At 43.3% G+C, this 21,961-nt stretch overlaps 1 pseudogene; it reads left to right on the top strand.

Moving 5' to 3' along the window:
• LOC135531535 (beta-glucuronidase-like) overlaps positions 1 to 18,848 on the top strand; it is a 30,504-nt pseudogene extending 11,656 nt beyond the window's left edge.
• The last annotated feature ends 3,113 nt before the right edge of the window (positions 18,849 to 21,961 follow it).

The raw sequence follows: 21,961 nt of genomic DNA, 5'->3' as shown, positions 1-21,961 counted from the left end.
GATTGTAGGCTGTGTTATTATTGGCGGACTACCTAGCATTACTGACGTCATAGAGGAAGGGAAACGGCATAACAGAGATTGTAGAATGTGTTATTATTGGCGGACTACCTAGCATTACTGACGTCATAGAGGAAGGGAAACGGAGCATAACAGATTTTTACATTTTTTATTTGACCTTTATTTAACTAGGCAAGTCCATTAAGAACAAATTCTTATTTTTGATGACAGCCTAGGAACAGTGGGTTAACTGCCTTGTTCAGGGGGCAGAACGACAGATTTTTACCTTGTCAGCTCAGGGATTCGATCTTTCATCCTTTCGGTTACTAGTCCAACACTCTAACCACTAGGCTACCCTGCCGCCCCAAAGATTGTAGGCTGCGTTCTTATTGGGAGGACTACCTAGCATTGCTCAGTGCTGCTTGAGGGCGGGCGGGCAAGGCCTTGAAGGCTACAATTTCCAAGGTATTTCAAGCAGTGTTGGTATTCGTCTTTAAAACTCACGCATGTGAGTGGGTGTGTACTTTGCTTATTCATCAGATGGGAGCGCAGTGTGTGGGTGAGTCTGAGCATGTCCTGGTAGAATGGATTACTGGCATGTGGAATGCAGTCCGAGTACTACTGAACCCGGCCGTTCACAGAGCAGCTACAGGTGTCCTTACATCCACTCGGGGCAGGGAGTGACAGACCGACAGGCAAACAGCAGGAATTTCCTCCATAAAGTTGTTTGATGTTACAGTACTTCACTATGTGGTGTAGTCAACAACGACAGTCTGATACCTCGAGGAGAGGTCGACCGATTATGATTTTTCAATGCCGATACCGATTAATCGGACAATTTTTATTTATTTATTTATACATATATTTTTATTTGCAATGACAAATACATCAATACTGAATGAAACATGAACACTTTTATTTTTATTTTAACTTTAAATTTAATACATCAATAATCAAAGCTCAAATAAATAGTGAAACATTTTCAATTTGGTTTAAATACTGCAAAAACAAAGCGTTGGAGAAGAAAGTAAAAGTGCAATATGTGCCATGTAAGAAAGCTAATGTTTAAGATCCTTGCTCAGAACATGAGAATATATGAAAGCTGGTGGTTCCTTTTAACATGAGTCTTCAATATCCCCAGGTAAGAAGTTTTAGGTTGTAGTTATTATAGGACTATTTCTCTCTATAGCATTTGTATTTCATGTTCCTTTGACTATTGGATATTCTAATAGGTACTTTAGTATTGCCAGCCTAATCTCGGGAGTTGATAGGCTTGAAGTCCTAAACAGCGAAGAGCTGCTGTCAAATGCAGTAAAGTGCTGTTCGAATGAATGCTTACGAGCCTGCTGCTGCCTACCACCGCTCAGTCAGACTGCTCTATCAAATCATAGACTTAATTATTATTTTTTATTTATTTTATTTATTTCACCTTTATTTAACTAGGTAGACAAGTTGAGAACAAGTTCTCATTTACAATTGCGACCTGGCCAAAATAAAGCAAATCAGTTCGACACATACAACGACACAGAGTTACACATGGAGTAAAACAAACATACAGTCAATAATACAGTATAAACAAGTCTATATACGATGTGAGCAAATGAGGTGAGATAAGGGAGGTAAAGGCAAAAAAGGCCATGGTGGCAAAGTAAATCCAATACAGCAAGTAAAACACTGGAATGGTAGATTTGCAGTGGAAGAATGTGCAAAAGAGCTAAATGAATAAAATAAATATAGTAGGGAAAGAGGTAGTTGTTTGGGTTAAATTATATATGGGCTATGTACAGGTGCAGTAATCTGTGAGCTGGTCTGACAGCTAGTGCTTAAAGCTAGTGAGGGAGATAAGTGTTTCCAGAGATTTTTGTAGGTCGTTCCAGTCATTGGCAGCAGAGAACTGGAAGGAGAGGCTACCAAAGAAAGAATTGGTTTAGGGGTGACCAGAGAGATATACCTGCTGGAGAGCGTGCTACAGGTGGGTGACGCTATGGTGACCAGCGAGTTGAGATAAGGGGGACTTTACCTAGCAGGGTCTTGTAGATGACATGGAGCCAGTGGGTTTGGAGACGAGTATGAAGCGAGGGCCAGCCAACGGAGCGTACAGGTCGCAATGGAGGGTTGTTAACACCGTGTCCAAAGAAGGGCCAGAAGTATACAGAATGGTGTCGTCTGCGTAGAGGTGGATCAGAGACTCACCAGCAGCAAGCGCGACATCATTGATGTATACAGAGAAGAGAGTCGGCCCAAGAATTGAACCCTATGGTACCCCCATAGACTGCCAGAGGTCCGGACAACAGACCCTCCGATTTGACACACTGAACACTATCAGAGAAGTAGTTGGTGAACCAGGCGAGGCAATCATTTGAGAAACCAAGGCTGCCGGTGAGGATGTGGTGATTGACAGAGTCGAAAGCCTTGGCCAGATCAATGAATGCGGCTGCACAGTAATGTTTCTTATTGATGGCGGTTAAGATATCGTTTAGGACCTTGAGCGTGGCTGAGGTGCACCCATGACCAGCTCTGAAACCAGATTGCCTAGCAGAGAAGGTATGGGGAGATTCAAAATGGTCGGTAATCTGTTTTGTTGACGTAGCTTTCGAAGACCTTAGAAAGGCAGGGTAGGATAGATATAGGTCTGTAGCAGTTTGGGTCAAGAGTGTCCCCCCTTTGAAGAGGGGGATGAGGGGTCCAATTTTTACAGCTCTTTCAGAACATCAGCTGACTGGATTTGGGAGAAGGAGAAATGTGGAAGACTTGGGCGAGTTGCTGTGGGGGGTGCAGTGCTGTTGACCGGGGTAGGGCTAGCCAGGTGGAAAGCATGGCCAGCCGTAGAAAAATGCTTATTGAAATTCTCAATTATAGTGGATTTATCGGTGGTGACAGTGTTTCCTATCTTCAGTGCAGTGGGCAGCTGGGAGGAGGTGCTCTTATTCTCCATGGACTTTACAGTGTCCCAGAACTTTTTGAGTTAGTGTTGCAGGAAGCAAATTTCTGCTTAAAAAAGCAACAATATATAATAAACACAGAAATACGAGCCTTTGGTTTTTAATATGGTCAAATCTGGAAACTATAATTTCGAAAAAGTTTATTCTTTCAGTGAAATACGGAACCGTTCCGTATTCTATCTAACGGTTGGCATCCCTAAGTCTAAATATTGCTGTTACGTTGTACAACCTTCAATGTTATGTCATAATTACGTACAATTCTGGCAAATTAGTTTGCAACAAGTCAGGCGGCCCAAGCTGTTGATGAACGCAAGAGAAGTGACACAATTTCCTTAGTTTAATTTAGTTTAGTTTGCCTGCTAACTTGAATTTATTTTAACTAAATATGCAGTTAAAAAAAAAAAAAAAAAAAACTTCTGTGGATTTTAAGAAAGGTATTGATGTTTATTGTTAGGTTCATATGTGCAACGATTGTGCTTTGTTTCACAAACGTTAAATCATCCCCCGTTTGGCGAAGTTGGTTGTCTTTGTTAGGAAGAAATAGTCTTCACAATTCGCAACGAGCCAGGCGGCCCAAACTGCTGCATATACCCTGACTCTGTTGCACAGAACGCAAGAGAAGTGACACAATTTCCCTAGTTAAAAGAAATTAATGTTAGCAGGCAACATTAACTAAATATGCAGGTTTAAAAATATATACTTGTGTATTGATTTTAAGAAAGGCATTGATGTTTATGGTTAGTACACATTGGTGCAACGACAGTGATTTTTTTAGCGAATGCGCTTGTTAAATCACCCGTTTGGCGAAGTGGGCTATGATTCAATGATAAATTAACAGGTACCGCATAGATTATATGCAACGCAGGACAAGCTAGATAAACTAGTAATATCATCAACCATGTGTAGTTAACTAGGGATTATGTTAAGATTGTTTATTTATTTATAAGATACATTTAATGCTAGCTAGCACCTTACCTTGACTCCTTGCTGCACTCGCATAACAGGTAGTCAGCCTGCCACGCAGTCTCCTCTTGGAGTGCAATGTAATCGGCCATGATCGGTGTCCAAAAATGCCAATTACCGATTATGAAAACTTCGGCCATTAATCGGCCATTCCGATTAATCGGTCGACCTCGAACTGTGATACACTCAGTATCTTAGTCAACAAAGACGGCCTCACAGTATCAGTCATTTTCTTCTTCCAGGTCCTTTCTTCCTCCTCACTAAGTCTCTGTACCCTGACCCCCTGACCCCATCTTGGAACAAGGAAACCGTTGCTCTCTAAATGTGTTTTGTTTGTCTTTTTCAGGACACTGATAGCTCATACCCTGACATTCTGACCCCCTGACCCCATCTTGGAACAAGGAAACCGTTGCTCTCTAAATGTGTTTTGTTTGTCTTTTTCATGACACTGATAGCTCATACCCTGACATTCTGACCCCTGACCCCATCTTGGAACAAGGAAACCGTTGCTCTCTGAATGTGTTGTTTGTCTTTTTCAGGACACTGATAGCTCGTACTAAATCTCTGGATGTCACTCGACCGGTCACGTTTATCACCGCCAGTAACTTTGCCAGGGACAAGGGGGTGAGACTTCACTGTGTTTCTCTTCTTATGTTTATGAAGGATTATTCACAGAACTGTGGCTTTCTCAATTTGCTTGTCCTCGATTCCTCTCCTTCTCCAAACTTTTTAAAAAAGGTCAGAGGGGGAATTGTGGACCTCTTCCAAGACGTTTTCAGGGTAGAGGATATGAGGAATCGAGGAATGACTAACTGAAAAAGAGCCTTTGACTGTACTTGATGCCTATATATATAGCAGTTTCTTTTTGAAGGCATACCTATGCCCTGATTCAATCATCCTGGCTCGCCGAGGTGTGACTCCCTGCTGCAGATAACTCTATAAGAGGAATGGTTTTACTGAATGTCTGTTCCACTCATAGTTTATCAGTGACTAAACTAAGCTCAGTTATGACTGGAACATTCCATACATTTCTACGGCAATTCAATGCCAATGAATGAATGAATGAATGAAGGAACGAACCTACCTATCTATCTCTCTATCTATATCTCTATCTCTATCTCTATCTCTATAAACAAGGACAGCAACACTGAACCAGTCGTTATATTTCTTCTCATATTGAAAACCGTCTATACATAGGCTCCATCCATTTAAATTATGAACGTAACGTTCCATGCATTTACAATGGCAATTCAATACCAATGAAATTGTAGTTGAACACCGTAAAACTGCTCCCCCCCCCCCCCCCCCACAAGGCTCCCTATGTGGATGTGATATGTGTGAACAGTTACTTCTCCTGGTACAGTGACCCAGGTCACCCGGAGGTCATCCCCTTCCAGCTCAACACCCAGTTTGAGAACTGGTACGGGAAGTACCAGAAACCCATCATCCAGAGTGAATACGGTGCTGATGTGGTTCCGGGAATGCACATGGTGAGTGTTCCAGAACTACTTTGTTGTTCTACGTTCCGTGTCATGTTCTCCACAGGTCAGAAACAAAACAAAACAAAAAACATAAGGTATTGTCAAAAGTAAACAGACCTGTGCTTGTTAAGATTTCAAGGGTCTCTCTTTGAGGCGAACAATAGTCTGGATACCATTTTGTCAAATGTGCTTGAACACTGGCTTGAACACTGGCTTGAACACTGGTAAAGTGGTTGAGCTTGAATGAGCAATGGAAATAAAATGTTTTCTGTTTTTACAGGATCCTCCCATGATGTTCACTGAGGAATACCAGAAAATAGTGTTAAAAAACTACCATGATGTGTTCGACCAGAAGAGGAAGGAGTATGTCATTGGAGAGCTCATCTGGAACTTTGCTGACTTCATGACGGCACAAAGTAAGGAGTAATTCCTGAAAACCTGAAGGACTGGAATAGATTGAAAGGGTCGTTATGACAACCGTTCTTACAACTTTTTTCGTTCTTTTTTTTTCTTCTTCTCCTTTACTCAAGGGGCTCGATTCAATCCGTATCGCAGAAGTTCAGCGCTATAGCACGATTTTTAAATTGATAGGCATTGTTCCAGCGTTGGCAGAGACTGAGTTCATGGTGAACTGCATGCAGTATGTCGGCTCAACCGTATTACTGTGATGAACTTCCGCCGTACGGATTGAATGGAGCCTAGAGTAAGGGGAAAGACGGCAGTAGTACGAGGAGTTAGTGGGGTAGGAGTTAGTGGGGTAGGGGTAGGAGTTAGTGGGGTAGCGGTAGGAGTTAGTGGGGTAGCGGTAGGAGTTAGTGGTGTAGCGGTAGGAGTTAGTGGTGTAGCGGTAGGAGTTAGTGGTGTAGGAGTTAGTGGTGTAGGAGTTAGTGGTGTAGGAGTTAGTGGGGTAGGAGTTAGTGGGGTAGGAGTTAGTGGGGTAGGAGTTAGTGGTGTAGCGGTAGGAGTTAGTGGTGTAGGGGTAGGAGTTAGTGGTGTAGGGGTAGGAGTTAGTGGTGTAGGGGTAGGAGTTAGTGGTGTAGCGGTAGGAGTTAGTGGTGTAGCGGTAGGAGTTAGTGGTGTAGCGGTAGGAGTTAGTGGTGTAGCGGTAGGAGTTAGTGGTGTAGGAGTTTGGTGTAGGAGTTTGGGGTAGGAGTTAGTGGGGTAGGAGTTAGTGGGGTAGGAGTTAGTGGGGTAGGAGTTAGTGGTGTAGCGGTAGGAGTTAGTGGTGTAGCGGTAGGAGTTAGTGGTGTAGCGGTAGGAGTTAGTGGTGTAGCGGTAGGAGTTAGTGGTGTAGCGGTAGGAGTTAGTGGTGTAGCGGTAGGAGTTAGTGGTGTAGCGGTAGGAGTTAGTGGTGTAGCGGTAGGAGTTAGTGGTGTAGGAGTTAGTGGTGTAGGAGTTAGTGGTGTAGGAGTTAGTGGGGTAGGAGTTAGTGGGGTAGGAGTTAGTGGGGTAGGAGTTAGTGGTGTAGCGGTAGGAGTTAGTGGTGTAGCGGTAGGAGTTAGTGGTGTAGGGGTAGGAGTTAGTGGTGTAGCGGTAGGAGTTAGTGGGGTAGGAGTTAGTGGGGTAGGAGTTAGTGGGGTAGGAGTTAGTGGTGTAGGAGTTAGTGGTGTAGCGGTAGGAGTTAGTGGTGTAGCGGTAGGAGTTAGTGGTGTAGCGGTAGGAGTTAGTGGTGTAGGAGTTAGTGGGGTAGGAGTTAGTGGGGTAGGAGTTAGTGGGGTAGGGGTAGGAGTTAGTGGTGTAGCGGTAGGAGTTAGTGGTGTAGCGGTAGGAGTTAGTGGTGTAGCGGTAGGAGTTAGTGGGGTAGGGGTAGGAGTTAGTGGTGTAGGAGTTAGTGGGGTAGGAGTTAGTGGGGTAGGAGTTAGTGGGGTAGGAGTTAGTGGGGTAGGGGTAGGAGTTAGTGGTGTAGGGGTAGGAGTTAGTGGTGTAGGGGTAGGAGTTAGTGGGGTAGGAGTTAGTGGTGTAGCGGTAGGAGTTAGTGGTGTAGCGGTAGGAGTTAGTGGGGTAGGAGTTAGTGGGGTAGGGGTAGGAGTTAGTGGTGTAGGAGTTAGTGGTGTAGGAGTTAGTGGTGTAGGAGTTAGTGGGGTAGGAGTTAGTGGGGTAGGAGTTAGTGGGGTAGGAGTTAGTGGGGTAGGAGTTAGTGGGGTAGCGGTAGGAGTTAGTGGGGTAGCGGTAGGAGTTAGTGGGGTAGGAGTTAGTGGGGTAGCGGTAGGAGTTAGTGGGGTAGGAGTTAGTGGGGTAGCGGTAGGAGTTAGTGGGGTAGGAGTTAGTGGGGTAGCGGTAGGAGTTAGTGGGGTAGGAGTTAGTGGTGTAGCGGTAGGAGTTAGTGGGGTAGGAGTTAGTGGTGTAGCGGTAGGAGTTAGTGGGGTAGGAGTTAGTGGGGTAGGAGTTAGTGGGGTAGGAGTTAGTGGGGTAGGAGTTAGTGGGGTAGGAGTTAGTGGGGTAGCGGTAGGAGTTAGTGGGGTAGGAGTTAGTGGGGTAGCGGTAGGAGTTAGTGGGGTAGGAGTTAGTGGGGTAGGGGTTAGTGGTGTAGCGGTAGGAGTTAGTGGGGTAGGAGTTAGTGGTGTAGCGGTAGGAGTTAGTGGGGTAGGGGTTAGTGGTGTAGCGGTAGGAGTTAGTGGGGTAGGGGTTAGTGGTGTAGCGGTAGGAGTTAGTGGGGTAGGGGTAGGAATTAGTGGTGTAGCGGTGGGGTAGGTGTTAGTGGTGGAGCGGTAGGAGTTAGTGGTGGAGTGGTAGGAGTTAGTGGGGTAGCGGTGGGGTAGGTGTTAGTGGTGGAGCGGTAGGAGTTAGTGGTGTAGCGGTAGCAGTTAGTGGGGTAGCGGTAGGAGTTAGTGGGGTAGCGGTAGGAGTTAGTGGGGTAGCGGTAGGAGTTAGTGGGGTAGGAGTTAGTGGTGTAGCTGTAGGAGTTAGTGGTGTAGCGGTAGGAGTTAGTGGTGTAGGAGTTAGTGGTGTAGCGGTAGGAGTTAGTGGGGTAGGAGTTAGTGGGGTAGGAGTTAGTGGGGTAGGAGTTAGTGGGGTAGGAGTTAGTGGTGTAGGAGTTAGTGGTGTAGCTGTAGGAGTTAGTGGTGTAGCGGTAGGAGTTAGTGGTGTAGCGGTAGGAGTTAGTGGTGTAGCGGTAGGAGTTAGTGGTGTAGCGGTAGGAGTTAGTGGTGTAGCTGTAGGAGTTAGTGGTGTAGCTGTAGGAGTTAGTAGGGTAGGAGTTAGTAGTGTATGAGGTGGGAGTTAGTAGTGTATGGGGTGGGAGTTAGTAGTGTAGGGGTGGGAGTTAGTAGTGTAGGGGTGGGAGTTAGTAGTGTAGGGGTGGGAGTTAGTAGTGTAGGAGTTAGTAAATAAAATCTAATTTTATTTGTCACATACACATGGTTAGCAGATGTTAATGCGAGTGTTGCGAAATGCTTGTGCTTCTAGTTCCGACAATGCAGTAATAACCAACAAGTAATCTAACTAACAATTCCAAAACAACTGTCTTATACACACAAGTGTAAGGGGATAAAGAATATGTACATAAAGATATATGAATGAGTGATGGTACAGAGAGGCATAGGCAAGATACAGTAGATGGTATCGAGTACAGTATATACATATGAGATGAGTGTGTAAACAAAGTGGCATAGTTAAAGTGGCTAGTGATACATGTATTACATAAAGATGCAGTAGATGATATAGAGTACAGTATATACGTATACATATGAGATGAATAATGTAGGGTATGTAAACGTTATATTAGGTAGCATTGTTTAAAGTGGCTAGTGTTATATTTTACATAATTTCCCATCAATTCCCATTATTAAAGTGGCTGGAGTTGAGTCAGTGTGTTGGCAGCAGCCACTCAATGTTAGCAGTTTGATGGCCTTGAGATAGAAGCTGTTTTTCAGTCTCTCGGTCCCAGCTTTGATGCAGCTGTACTGACCTCGCCTTCTGGATGATAGCGGGGTGAACAGGCAGTGGCTCGGGTGGTTGTTGTCCTTGATGATCTTTATGGCCTTCCTGTAACATCGGGTGGTGTAGGTGTCCTGGAGGGCAGTTTGCCCCCGATGATGCGTTGTGCAGACCTCACTACCCTCTGGAGAGCCTTACGGTTGTGGGCGGAGCAGTTGCCGTACCAGGCGGTGATACAACCCGCCAGGATGCTCTCGATTGTGCATCTGTAGAAGTTTGTGAGTGCTTTTGGTGACAAGCCGAATTTCTTCAGCCTCCTGAGGTTGAAGAGGCGCTGCTGCGCCTTCTTCACGATGCTGTCTGTGTGGGTGGACCAATTCAGTTTGTCTGTGATGTGTACGCCGAGGAACTTAAAACTTACTACCCTCTCCACTACTGTTCCATCGATGTGGATAGGGGGTGTTCCCTCAGCTGTTTCCTGAAGTCCACAATCATCTCCTTAGTTTTGTTGACATTGAGTTATTTTCCTGACACCACACTCCGAGGGCCCTCACCTCCTCCCTGTAGGCCGTCTCGTCGTTGTTGGTAATCAAGCCTACCACTGTTGTGTCGTCCGCAAACTTGATGATTGAGTTGGAGGCGTGCGTGGCCACGCAGTCGTGGGTGAACAGGGAGTACAGTAGAGGGCTCAGAACGCACCCTTGTGGGGCCCCAGTGTTGAGGATCAGCGGGGTGGAGATGTTGTTGCCTACCCTCACCACCTGGGGCGGCCCGTCAGGAAGTCCTGTTCCCAGTTGCACAGGGCGGGGTCGAGACCCAGGGTCTCGAGCTTGATGACGAGCTTGGAGGGTACTATGGTGTTAAATGCCGAGCTGTAGTTGATGAACGGCATTCTCACATAGGTATTCCTCTTGTCCAGATGGGTTAGGGCAGTGTGGTTGAGATTGCATCGTCTGTGGACCTATTTGGGCGGTAAGCAAATTGGAGTGGGTCTAGGGTGTCAGGTAGGGTGGAGGTGATATGGTCCTTGACTAGTCTCTCAAAGCACTTCATGATGACGGAAGTGAGTGCTACGGGCGGTAGTCGTTTAGCTCCGTTACCTAAGCTTTCTTGGGAACAGGAACAATGGTGGCCCTCTTGAAGCATGTGGGAACAGCAGACTGGTATAGGGAGAGATTGAATATGTCCGTAAACACACCAGCCAGCTGGTCTGCGCATGCTCTGAGGGCGCGGCTGGGGATGCCGTCTGGGCCTGCAGCCTTGCGAGGGTTAACACGTTTAAATGTTTTACTCACCTCGGCTGCAGTGAAGGAGAGTCCGCATGTTTTCGTTGCAGGCCGTGTCAGTGGCACTGTATTGTCCTCAAAGCGGGCAAAAAAGTTATTTAGTCTGCCTGGGAGCAAGACATCCTGGTCCGTGACGGGGCTGGTTTTCTTTTTGTAATCTGTGATTGACTGTAGACCCTGCCACATACCTCTTGTGTCTGAGCCGTTGAATTGAGATTCTACTTTGTCTCTATACTGATGCTTAGCTTGTTTGATTGCCTTGCGGAGGGAATAGCTGCACTGTTTGTATTCGGTCACCTTGCCCTGATTAAAAGCAGTGGTTCGCGCTTTCAGTTTCACGCGAATGCTACCATCAATCCACGGTTTCTGGTTTGGGAATGTTTTAATCGTTGCAATGGGAACGACATCTTCAACGCACGTTCTAATGAACTCGCACACCGAATCAGCGTATTCGTCAATGTTGTTGTCTGACGCAATACGAAACATATCCCAGTCCACGTGATGGAAGCAGTCTTGGAGTGTAGAATCAGATTGGTCGGACCAGCGTTGGACAGACCTCAGCGTGGGAGCTTCTTGTTTTAGTTTCTGTCTGTAGGCAGGGATCAACAAAATGGAGTCGTGGTCAGCTTTTCCGAAAGGAGGGCGGGGCAGGGCCTTATATGCGTCGCAGAAGTTAGAATAGCAATGATCCAGGTTTTGCCAGCCCTGGTTGCGCAATCGATATGCTGATACAATTTTGGGAGTCTTGTTTTCAGATTAGCCTTGTTAAAATCCCCAGCTACAATGAATGCAGCCTCAGGATGTATGGATTCCAGTTTGCAAAGAGTCAAATAAAGTTTGTTCAGAGCCATCGATGTGTCTGCTTGGGGGGAATATATACGGCTGTGATTATAATCGAAGAGAATTCTCTTGGTAGATAATGCGGTCGACACTTGATTGTGAGGAATTCTAAATCAGGTGAACAGAAGGATTTGAGTTCCTGTATGTTTTTGTGATCACACCACGTCTCGTTAGCCATAAGGCATACGCCCCCGCCTCTCTTCTTACCAGAAAGATGTTTGTTTCTGTCGGCGCGATGCGTGGAGAAACCAGCTGGCTGCACCGACTCCGATAGAGTCGCTCCAGTGAGCCATGTTTCCGTGAAGCAAAGAACGTTACAGTTTCTGATGTACCTCTGGAATGCTACCCTTGCTCGGATTTCGTCAACCTTGTTGTCAAGAGACTGGACATTGGCGAGAAGTATACTAGGTAGTGGTGCACGATGTGCCCGTCTCCGGAGTCTGACCAGAAGACCGCCTCGTTTCCCTCTTTTACAAAGTTGTTTTTGGTTTGCCGGCTGGGATCCATTCCGTTGTCCTGGGTGAAAGGCAGAACATAGGATCCGCTTCGCAAAAGTCATATTCTTGGTCGTACTGATGGTGAGTTGACGCTGCTCTTATATTCAGTAGTTCTTCTCGACTGTATGTAATGAAACCTAAGATGACCTGGGGTACTAATGTAAGAAATAACACGTAAAAAAACAAACTGCATAGTTTCCTAGGAACACGAAGCGGGCGGCCATCTCTGTCGGCGCCGGGTAGTGTAGGTGTGGGAGTTAGTAGTGTAGGGGTTAGTAGTGTAGGGGTTAGTAGTGTAGGGGTTAGTAGTGTAGGGGTTAGTAGTGTAGGGGTTAGTAGTGTAGGGGTTAGTAGTGTAGGGGTTAGTAGTGTAGGGGTTAGTAGTGTAGGGGTTAGTAGTGTAGGGGTTAGTAGTGTAGGGGTTAGTAGTGTAGGGGTTAGTAATGTAGGGGTTAGTAATGTAGGGGTTAGTAGTGTAGGGGTTAGTAGTGTAGGGGTTAGTAGTGTAGGGGTAGGAGTTAGTAGTGTAGGGGTAGGAGTTAGTAGTGTAGGGGTAGGAGTTAGTAGTGTAGGGGTAGGAGTTAGTAATGTAGGAGTGGGAGTTAGTAGTGTAGGAGTTAGTAGTGTAGGAGTTTGTAGTGTAGGGGTGGGAGTTTGTAGTGTAGGGGTGGGAGTTTGTAGTGTAGGGGTGGGAGTTTGTAGTGTAGGGGTGGGAGTTTGTAGTGTAGGGGTGGGAGTTTGTAGTGTAGGGGTGGGAGTTTGTAGTGTAGGGGTGGGAGTTTGTAGTGTAGGAGTTTGTAGTGTAGGGGTGGGAGTTAGTAGTGTAGGAGTTAGTAGTGTGGCGGTGGGGTAGTGGTAGGAGTTGAAACTCGGCCAGTTCTTGAAAAGGTGCTGATATTGATGTGAATTATATTTAAAGCTCCCGGTGGTTGGTAAGCTCGGAGTCAGCAGGAATGGGTGTGGCACACAAGGAGGGTTTACACCAGGAATCATCAACTAGATTCTGCCGCGGGCCGATTTTCTTCTTGAGCGGATGGTCAGGGGACCGGAACATAATTACCAAATCATTTGTACACTCTAAAATGACAGCAAGAAGCCCAAACATTTTGAATAAAATATAATCATTTGTACACTCTAAAATGACCGCAAGAAGCCCAAACATTTTGACTAAAATATAATCATTTGTACACTCTAAAATGACCGCAAGAAGCACAAACATTTTGACTAAAATATAATCATTTGTACACTCTAAAATGACCGCAAGAAGCCCAAACATTTTGACTAAAATATAATCATTTGGTACACTCTAAAATGACAGCAAGAAGCCCAAACATTTTGACTAAAATATAATCATTTGTACACTCTAAAATGACCGCAAGAAGCACAAACATTTTGACTAAAATATAATCATTTGTACACTCTAAAATGACCGCAAGAAGCCCAAACATTTTGACTAAAATATAATCATTTGTACACTCTAAAATGACCGCAAGAAGCCCAAACATTTTGACTAAAATATAATCATTTGTACACTCTAAAATGACCGCAAGAAGCCCAAACATTTTGACTAAAATATAATCATTTGTACACTCTAAAATGACAGCAAGAAGCCCAAACATTTTGACTAAAATATAATCATTTGTACACTCTAAAATGACCGCAAGAAGCCCAAACATTTTGACTAAAATATAATCATTTGTACACTCTAAAATGACCGCAAGAAGCCCAAACATTTTGACTAAAATATAATAATTTCATGCCTTGCTTACATTTTGTATATGATTACATCTCTCTACCATGCGTGGGAATACATCAGAACAAATTTCTAAAATGAAAATCACTTGGAGCTGATTTGCTGACGTTTTCACTAGGGCCGGGATGATACCAGTATCTTGGCAAGGAAACAAAACACAAAATAAAATATGAATCGAACCACGAAGCCAATTTTATTTTTATTTTTTTGACTTCTTCTTCTTTAAGGAAAACAAGCCATCATTATGATGTCATTCAGAGTCACATTTAATTATTTTCCAAGCTATAGCACACCACATTTTATATACAGCATTTTTTTAAAGGTCAGCCTTTGGTTTGCTTTGTGTTTTTAATATTTGCCACGGGGGGGAAAAAAAAAAAACATTGCAATACTGGTATCGTCCTGGCCCTAGTTTTTTGTATTTTATGTCCCAAAAAATGTAATAACAAATTCCTAATGCTTCATAAGTAAGTGATCAATACCAAGCCATTTTGACGTACTGAAAGACCTGTAGGCCTATGTTAGTAATTGTTGATTGATGTCCCGTTTGCTTTATGAGCTTGCAAAGTTAACAGTTGATCTTCTTGATAAACCCCAAACTCTTTGGAGCTGCATATTTATTTATGGAAATCCTCTCTCCTTACAATTTTATGTTTGTTCAGGACCCGAGCCAATAGCTGTACAGCAAATCAACAATCTGTAAACTAGCTCAGTGGTTTTCAAACTGTTTGACCTGCGGGAAAAAGAGAAGAAAAAAAAACTGGGTCAAAAACTTGCAACACAAAGCTGCCCGAATGGAACCTGTCATTACAGCCATAAACGGCAATGCATTTTCAAAACTTAAGATGCAGGTGTAAAACAATTTATTTCTGTTTTTTTTTTTTTTTGTTGTTGTTGAAAGTCATTCATGTTAGCAGCCAATATCACTTCTCTGGAGTCCAGAGCAAGCAGAATCGCACGGCCTGCAGAATCGCACGGCCTGCAGAATCGCACGGCCTGCAGAATCGCACGGCCTGCAGAATCGCACGGCCTGCAGAATCGCACGGCCTGCATCTATGCAGTGGAGGTTGCAGGATTAGATGGACAGCATGGTCTGTCTGCACATTATCACTTTGGACAGCCTGGTCTCGTAGACTCGATGTAACCAGTACGGGACACTCAAATTAGTATGATATGTTTGGTATGGTCAGTGGTGTAAAGTACTTAAGTAAAAATACTTTAAAGTACTACTTAAAGTACTTAAGAAACAATACTTTAAAGTACTACTTAAGTAGTTGTTTTGGTGGTCTCTGTACTTCAATATTACTATTTTTGATTACTTTTGCTTTACTACTTTTTACTCTATACATATTTCCCCCGACACCCAAAAGTACTCGTTACATTTCGAATGCTTAGCAGGATGGGATAATGGTCCCATTTACACACTTATGAACAGAACATCCCTGCTCTACTGCCTCTGGTCTGGCAGACTCACTAAACACACATTTTGTTTGTGGATTATGTCTGTGTGTTGTGCCCCTGGCTATCCATAAATTTAAGAAAAACAAACTGCCATCTGGTTTGGCATTTTTAAATTATCTGTACTTTTGAGACATAAGTATATTTAGAACAAAATATTTGGACTTTTACTCAAGTGGTATTTTACTGGATGACTTTCACTTTTACTTGAGTCATATTCTATTAAGGTATCTTTACTTTTACTCAAGTATGACAGTTGGGTACTTTTTCCACCTTCATGAAACTACTTAGCCTACATTTTGAATGTCACCGCAGAAGCTTCAAGGCATCTTCCCAATTAAGTAGCCTAGTTTCGTTGTTTGGCTACCTCTTCCGATGCATTGTGGGAAAGTGTGCATTGAATTCTACTAGATGAAGAGCTGAAATGAGGAACATCCTGATATTTTATTAAACCGGATTAAACTGGATTTTCTTTTTAAATGTTGAGTACTATTATAAACATTCTATTTTCGACATCTTGACAATGAGTCACGTCAAATTGTATTAGTCACATGTGTCAAATGCAACAGGTGTAGTAGACCTCACAGTGAAATGCTGAATACAACAGGTCTGGTAGACCTCAGTGTAATGCTGAATACAACAGGTGTAGTAGACCTCACAGTGATATGCTGAATACAACAGGTGTAGTAGACCTCACAGTGAAATGCTGAATACAACAGGTGTAGTAGACCTTACAGTGTAATGCTGAATACAACAGGTGTAGTAGAACCTTACAGTGTAATGCTGAATACAACAGGTGTAGTAGACCTCACAGTGAAATACTGAATACAACAGGTGTAGTAGACCTCACAGTGAAATGCTGAATACAACAGGTGTAGTAGAACCTCACAGTGAAATGCTGAATACAACAGGTGTAGTAGACCTCACAGTGAAATGCTGAATACAACAGGTGTAGTAGACCTCACAGTGAAATGCTGAATACATCAGGTGTAATAGAACCTCACAGTGAAATGCTGAATACAACAGGTGTAGTAGACCTTACAGTGAAATGCTGAATACAACAGGTGTAGTAGACCTCACAGTGAAATGCTGAATACAACAGGTGTAGTAGACCTCACAGTGAAATGCTGAATACAACAGGTGTAGTAGACCTTACAGTGAAATGCTGAATACAACAGGTGTAGTAGACCTTACAGTGAAATACTGAATACAACAGGTGTAGTAGACCTCACAGTGAAATGCTGAATACAACAGGTGTAGTGGACCTCACAGTGAAATGCTGAATACAACAGGTGTAGTAGACCTTACAGTGAAATGCTGAATACAACAGGTGTAGTAGACCTTACAGTGAAATACTGAATACAACAGGTGTAGTAGACCTCACAGTGAAATGCTGAATACAACAGGTGTAGTGGACCTCACAGTGAAATGCTGAATACAACAGGTGTAGTAGACCTTACAGTGAAATGCTGAATACAACAGGTGTAGTAGACCTCACAGTGAAATGCTTACTTACAAGCTCTTAACCATAACACTGTATTCAGGACAACAAGTGAATTGCTTTGTCACATTGTTTTGCAGTTTTACTTTAGTGCCTTGTTGCAGAGTGCATGTTCTGGATATTTTTATTCTGTACAGGCTTCCTCCTTTTCACTCTGTCATTTCGGTTCGTATTGTGAAGTAACTACAATGTGGTTGATCCATCCACAGTTTCCTCCTATCACAGCCATTTGAACTCTATTTTAAAGTCACCATCGGGCCTCATGGTGACATTCCTGAGCGGTTTCCTTCCTCTCCGGCAACTGAGTTAGGAAGGACGCCTGTATCTTTGTAGTGACTGGGTGTATTGATGCACCATCTAAAGTGCAATTCATAACTTCACCATGCACAAAGGGATAATCAATGTTTAATTTTATCTACCAATCGGTGCCCCCTTTGCGAGGCGTTGGAAAACCTTCCCAGTCTCTGTGGTGGAATCTGTTTTTTGAAATTCACTGCTCGACTGAGTGACGTTACAGATAATTGTATCTGTGGGGTACAGAGATGAGTCAATGCAACTTACTAAGCACAGTTTTACTCCTGAACTTATTTCAGCTTGCAATAACGAAGGGTTAAATACTTTGACTAGAAACATGTCAGCTTTTCATTTTTTTATTAGTTTTGAGAGAGCGAGAGGGAAAAAAAAAATGAAAAACATAATTCCGCTTTGACATTATGGGGTATTATGTGTGGGCCAGTGACGTCAAATCTCAATGTAATCCATTTGAAGTGCAAGGTTGTAACACAACAGTGTGGAGAAAGGGGTGTGAATACTTCCTGAAGGCACTGTGTGCCCCAGTCATGTGACTCGACCCCAGTCATGTGACTCGACCCCAGTCACGTGACTCGAGTGAGTCTACGCCTCTGGAATTTGGTGGTGACGAATTTGATGATGGTTCCCTTGTTTGCGTCCTGGGGAGGCAGGTGGTAGCCTAGTGGTTAGAGTGTTGGACCATTAACTGAAAGGTTGCTAGATCGAATCCAAGAGTTGACAAGGTAAAAATCTGTTGTTCTGTCCCTGAACAAGGCAGATAACCCACTGTTCCTAGGCCGTCATTATAAATAAGAATTTGTTCTTAACTGACTTATCTTGTTAAATGAAAAAAATAGCTTGTATTCTGTACAGATCTATAGTTTTATCTATACTTTGACGGCTGAAACAAAGCACTCTGGGAAATTAACATTTGTCTCTCTCACTCTCTGCAGCGGTGGCCCGTGTGGTGGGCAACAAGAAGGGAATTTTCAGTCGGCAGAGGCAGCCCAAAGCTGGGGCCTTCCTCCTGAGGGAGAGGTACTGGAGGCTGGCCAATGAGACGGGCCTGCTGCCCACCTGGTCCAGGTACCCCTGCTACCTGGCTACATATCCCTGACACACCTGGGTCGTATTCATCAGTGCAGAACCCTGCACATCATAACAAAACATTTCTAAACGCTTTGCAACCCGAAAACAAAAACAATCATTTCTTATTTGATGAGTCCAGGTAGTCCTCTGTTTTGTTCCGTTTTGTGTCTTAACACCAACCTGTATGTCGCAGATTGCGTGACGACTAGAACGCTATGAAGACACACAATTACCAGAAACAACGGGATAAATGGCTGCGTTTACACAAGCAGCTCAATTCTGATATTTGTTTCACTGAAATTGGTCAAATGACCAGATCTGATTTAGTGGAAGAATGATCAGAATTGGTGTGCCTGTGTAAACGCACCTGTGCGAGACGTTGCTGACGCCTGGCAGATCTTACTATCCGCGTATGTTATAGCAATGTCAGTCAATGGGTGGATTTGATTATGCTGAGCTGCAGGACAACGGTCTATGGCGCGTGACGTGAACGATCAAAAGCAGTAAGAAGGAGTGTCCTTCTCAAATCGAACAGTCATCTGCGCTGTTCGGTCATGTTAAGTTTTCATTCGGAAGGCAGATTGCTTTTGATTTTTTTTTTTAAGTCTCACTTTTGCATGTGAAAACACAGAATTCCTACTCATTACTCCCATGTCTTTAACCTGTTCCAAAACAAATGCAATCATCTATCACCCGGTGCAAAACACGCCTACCCGGGCCAGATGAATCAAATGCCCTTATTTGAGACAGTTGATGACTTTGTACACAACCATTGGTTACCACTTCTGCCTCTTTTTTGTAATTCAGGGACCAACCAGTTATATACATGAATGTGAATCATGATGCTGTTCAGTGTAAATAAATGGGAATGTGATGTATGAAAGAAAGAATATGCATTTTTATTTTTTACTCTTGTCGTTTTATTTGTATTCATTTTAGGACTTTATTCAGTCTGAATCGCATTGTGTGATAGAAATGTCAAGGACATATGCAGCGTTTACCGTAGACATACAGAAACTATTCAGACCCCCTGTGACTTTTCCCACATTTTGTTACTTTACAGCCTGATTTTAAAATGTCGTCTTCTCCCCCCCCTACATCTACACACACTATCCCGTAATGACAAAACAAAACCCGGTTTTTAGAAACCTTTTGTTGAAGCACCTTAGGCAGCGATTACAGCCTCGAGTCGTCTTTGGTAAGACTCGAGGCTGTAATCCGCCGCCCACAAGCTTTGGCAGACGTATTTGGGGAGTTTCGGCAGGCTAGCTCGGGGTTAACTCCATTTATTTTGACGTGTCTGAGCCGCGAGTTGAGGACCAATGAAATCCGATAACAATGCAAAAACAAAGTGTTGGAGAAAGTAAAAGTGCAATATGCGCCATGTAAGAAAGCTAACGTTTCAGTTCCTTGCTCAGAACATGAGAATATATGAAAGCTGGTGGTTCCTTTTAACATGTCTTCAATATTCCCAGGTAAGAAGTTTTAGGTTGTAAGTAATATAGGAATATTTCTCTCTATAGCATTTGTATTTCATTTGCCTCTGACTATTGGATGTTCTTATAGACAACTCCTCGCTCGAACCAGGAACACATCGACAACAGCCACCCTCGAAGCAGCGTTACCCATGCAGAGCAAGGGGAACAACTACTCCTAGTCTGAGCGAGTGACATTTTGAGCGAGTGACGAGCCTGCTGGTGCCTACCATCGTTCAGTCAGACTACTCTCAAAACATAGACTTAATTATAATAAACACAGAAATACAAGCCTTTGGTCATTAATATGGTCAAATCCGGAAACAACGTTTATTCTTTCATTGAAATACGGAACCGTTCGGTATTTTATCTAGCGTTTTTTTTTTACCTTTATTTAACCAGGCAAGTCAGTTAAGAACAAATTCTTATTTTCAATGACGGCCTGGGAACAGTGGGTTAACTGCCTGTTCAGGGGCAGAACGACAGATTTGTACCTTGTCAGCTCGGGGGTTTGAACTCTCAACCTTCCGGTTGCTAGTCCAACTCTCTAACCACTAGGCTACACTGCCGGTTGGCATCCATAAGTCTAAATATTCCTGTTACGTTGCACAACCTTCAATGTTATGTCATAATTACAGTAACATTCTGGCAAATTAGGCGGCCCAAACTGGTGCATTGAACGCAAGAGAAATGACAGTTTCAGTTAAATTTTTCAGTTACATATTTAGTGTAAATATTAAAGAGTGAGATGCTACAAGAAGAGGCATAAAGGTTACTTCAGATGGAATGTTTTTAATGGTAGACCATATCCACATGTCAACTTTCGCAACAGTTCTCACACAAGGGGAAGCAAATAGTGGATTTCATTTCTCTGTACCCATTCAATCTACCATTCACGTAATACTTTTTTCCATGTATGAAAATACAGCATTTGTCAACTTATTTGGCAAATACAGAAAGCAAACCTACAGTATTCCTCCCACAAACTGACGCTGACACATGGACATCCCTCGTTCTGAAATAACCCAGAAATGTTAAGTCTATACAGCTAAGATGTCGTGACCAATGGAGAGCCCATTCATACAAAATAAGTAGAGAAATACAAATGATTTCACTTGTCACCGAGAAAGAACTTTACAATCTTGTAATTCAGACAAAAGTATATTTTTTTATAGCAGAAACAAGTAACCTCTAACTCTAATGACAGAAATTAAAGATGAACATTTATTGAAAATAAAGTAGACAATGACCGTTTAAATACAAGACTCACCGAAAAGCCCTGTCATTTTTACCTCTCGCGTGGTTTATTCATTACAGAATCCGTTTTAAGAACCAAATGGACGTGGATTAAAATGAGTTGAGGGCTGCATTATACATTTATTTGTATTTGTTGATTTTGATTAATACATGTTTTATCTTCTAATGTGACTTGAATAAAATCAAACATTTTTAAAATGTGTTGACTCCTTATCCAGCAAGTTAGCGATAGGAACACATTCAGGAAGCTTCTCTTAAGGACTTTGACTTGTGTGACTTAAAGCCAAACACTCCACCCGCACATCTCTGGAACAAGTAACTTTGAGACTATTATTACACCTGTTTAAGTTTGTTGCTCCAACGTCAGGACCTATATGAATGCTGCCAACATGGGCTCTGTGAGTAACCCTTTAGGAAAGTCTATAGTGTACAACCAGACTGTAAGTCAAACTCTGGGAGTTGGGAGGTTTAGACCTTGTCATCATGCACAAAATGGCATCTCGTCCCAAAGACCTCAGGTGTTCCACTGCTAAAATTCGGATGCAACAGGCAATACCAGTATTCTTGTGTCAAAGACCTCGTGCAGCGCTAGTGAGTGAATTACTGGTTCCACATGGTTTGCATTGTAAGTACCTCATATTCCATCATGCGTGTACAACTGATGACCTAGCATGGTTTAGCAGGAAACAGTCAGCCATCTTTGTTTAGACCTCGGCCATAAGGAAACAATGGCAATTTCCTAATAAAGGAGCCAACTGGTGTAAAAAAAAAAAAAAAAAAAAAAATGTGACAATGTTGAGTGCCCATCTAAAACAGTTTCAATGAGATTGTTCAACGTGAGCCAGAGGATGCTCCACTGTCCATGAATGTGAATAGTAACTTACACATCAGGTTTGAAGGGCTTGATCTGTCGGCTATTGTGCTTCGCGATGATCCAACTGCCTTGGGTTGTAATCACACACTTTGGCCAATACTGAGAGGTTTCCTTCCCAAAAACTGTAGCTACAGTGCTGTTGTTCCACAGAGAGACACTGAACCTTACTACTTAAAAGAAGAAAAAAAGACAACCTTAACCTACAAAAAATGCCTAACTGAATGGCTGGCCTACTACTACCACCCTTGAGCTGACAGACGATCACTGTTTGGCAGCCTGTGCTACCGTATCATTGCGCTATACACAAGGGGTGAGGGAGACACCAATGGCCTTAAGTACACAATTTAGTAAATACAAAACAAAAAAAGCAATGGGTTTGTA

Source organism: Oncorhynchus masou, unplaced genomic scaffold (assembly GCF_036934945.1).
Source record: "Oncorhynchus masou masou isolate Uvic2021 unplaced genomic scaffold, UVic_Omas_1.1 unplaced_scaffold_1629, whole genome shotgun sequence".
NCBI lineage: Eukaryota > Metazoa > Chordata > Actinopteri > Salmoniformes > Salmonidae > Oncorhynchus > Oncorhynchus masou.
The sequence above is the reverse complement of the archived record's forward strand: the minus strand, read 5'-3'. Positions and strand labels throughout refer to the sequence as shown.